This window comes from Castanea sativa, chromosome 11, assembly GCF_040712315.1.
Source record: "Castanea sativa cultivar Marrone di Chiusa Pesio chromosome 11, ASM4071231v1".
NCBI classification, from domain to species: domain Eukaryota; kingdom Viridiplantae; phylum Streptophyta; class Magnoliopsida; order Fagales; family Fagaceae; genus Castanea; species Castanea sativa.
In genome coordinates, this window is record NC_134023.1 from 33,310,819 (window position 1) to 33,314,011 (window position 3,193).

Sequence of the window (3,193 nt, forward strand, 5' to 3'; positions counted from 1 at the left end):
AAATTTTAAAAATTTTATAATTTTCTTTTTATCTTTACAAAAAATTTGTGACTACCCTAATTTTTTTTTTAGTCCAATATAATTAAATTCTGGACAAAATTTAGCAACAAACTTGGACTACAACACCACTTTTTTTTTATTGGATGTAAATTTTGACAAATCCACCATTGAATTATATTTTCTTCTTATAACCTCCATGCTTGTAAAAATTCAATAAAATCAAAGATCAATAACTATTTCATCAGTCAAATATTTTAAATTTTAAATTTTTGTAGTCTAAAATATACATAAAAAATAAGTTTATGGATCGAATAGTAAATAACATCCGATTGACATGAAATTTGACCTATTTTTAAAAAAACATAAAGAACTTGCAATTCAATTATTAAAATTTCAAAATATGTAGTCATGTTAATTTGTTTACTAAGTTCGTAATCAAATTTGGTCCGCTAAAAAATATATTAGGCCCTTCCAACAAAAAGGAAATACCCAAGAAAAATTTTATTGAACTAAAATTTAGAAAGAGATATAGGTTATTGCAACATGGATAATGAGACTACCATGCAACGATTTCAAAAAAAAAAAAACACTCGTAGAAGAAACTTGTAAGACTTTATGTATTTGTGTATGTGCGTGTGTGTGTGTGTGTTTGTCAATATATGAAGTTATATTTTTATCATATTTTATATAATTTAAGTTTCATAATTATCATCTTAAAAAAAATTCCTAGAGCAATCATTGCATCGATTGACGGCCCATCGCTACCCATCCGAACTAGTGACTAATGATCCTTCACAACTCATCGAGACAAGCGACTAGTAATTGGATTTTTTCTTTTCTCACTTGCAATGTACTCCCTAATTTTTTGAAGCATTGATTAGTTTACATGAATAGTACGATGTAAACTGTCTATTGTGGGAAAAAATGTGGCTAATATTTGCCACATTGGGAGAAAGTGTACAATCATTTTGCCTACAATATACACTTTACATGGTACTATGCATGTGAACTCATAATATTTCTTTTGTTTTGTTTTTTTATCGCTAGGTAGTGACTAGGTTTTCTCCTTGTTAATTTATGTATTTGTATTTATTTATTTATTAATTGATTGATATAATTAATTTTTAGTGTATTACTGTTTTTTTTTCTTTTTATTTGTAGTGTGTAGGTTATTATTTACGTACACTATCTATTTCAATTTATTTATTAAATTGAACTATTTAAACTATTTCTTTGTAATTTGAACATCAGTGAAGGGTTATCAATGTACTTTTTTGCATTCTATAATTACTTTTAAATTAATTTTGGATATATTTTCAAAAAAAATTGACAGTTGGCACTTATTTTTTAAACCTAAATTATACCTAAAAATAAATAATATATGCATAAAATTAATTATTAATTATTAATTTACGTATCTCCACTGTCTCATATCTTAATTTTTCAGAAAATGATATGTCGTTGCAATGCATATAATGTTGTACCTCGAATCGTGTCAATACTCGTGTACCATAGCTAGAAACTCTCCATTATAAAATTCTCATTTTTAATTAAATTCAGATAATATAAGTGAAAAAATATTATTGAATTTTCAATAAAGTAAAAATTATATGGTTAAAAATAGTTATGAAAATTGTGTGTGTCGAAACTTTTTATGGTAATAAAGAGAAATTCAGATAAACAAAAAGAAAATTTACTATGCATCAGTGCATGTATCCCTCTTTCACATAGAGGGCTCATGGACAAGAGCCTTACGTGATTATGTCCATGCATTTCAGTAGGTCCACACCACATGTGGTCAATTTGGACAAACAAATGCCAAAGTATTAGGCGAACATATGTCATCTCCTCAGTCCACAAACTACTATTGGAGCAATAATTCATACCTAAAACCACTTGTAGTTGAAAATTGAAATTGAAAACGGTCAAAACACACATAAATAGGTAGATGAAGAGAAAGAAAAATTCTAAAATGGTTAAATTTGTGCCATTGTGAGTGATTGAGAAAAAATGATTAGTTTATGTGAAAGTGACAAGACAATCAATCACAATCTAGCACACAAAATAGTTATATTAAAAATTGTGGCTAGTTAGATAGTACTAGAAGTCTAGAACTGCTTGAGAGACAAAGACCCAATTTCTCATGCAGACTGTATCGATGTGATTGTTACTGTCACGCCCCAAACTCGATACCCGGATTTGTGATCATGACCGGCATGCTAATATCAAGCTTAAACCTGATATTAACAAGATCCAACTTAACTTTTACAAAAGCTTTTCCAAAAGCTTTCCTTTTTCTTTTCATTCTTGTTTCTTTACTTAAATAATATAACTTTTCCCCTGACATTCAAATCATCTACACTGTACTCAAATCATCTACACTGTACTCAAAGAATAACATAATTCACCAGTTACTCAAATTCTAAATTCCACATAATACATCTCTTAATGTTTTAAGGTACACAATTTTCATTAGGTCCTAAAATACACAATGCTACAAAGCTAAACATCAAATTGCTAATTTGGGATCTCAACTTTCAAAACTAAAATCAGCTCTTTCCAAAACTCAACTAAGGCTCCCTCTACTCCAAAATAAAACCTGTTGACTAAAAGGGTGGAAGGGGTGAGCTACATAGCTTAATAAGAATGCATGTAAATCAAATCATTTCATTTTATAAATGTTCAGATAGGAGAACATATTTTCATGCATAGTATTTTATACTATTTATAATAATAACTTATACGCTCTTCATAGAAAAATAATTGTTCTCCCTTTTCTTATCAGAATAATATTACCAAAATCTTCCAAATTAAATTTCTTTCATTTCTTACAAAGTCACCAAAATAATATTGATTGTTTTGAATCATATACATACATACATACATACATACATACATATATATATATATATAGTCTCATTACAAAATAATAATTTTAACTTAAATTAGATAATTGGTAACTTTGTCTTAAACTAGAAACATCTTAACAAATAAGAAAACTTTTCTTTATAAACTTCTCATAAAATATTATAAATTTCATAGTCATAAAACTTAACATTTCTTAAAGAACAAATATCTGATGACTTTTTAACATAAACTTATACCTTTATGAAAAGATTTATCTTTAAAGAATACTAAAACCTTTTCATCAAATTCTTTATCTTTAAAGCACAATAAAATTTCAGAAACTTCT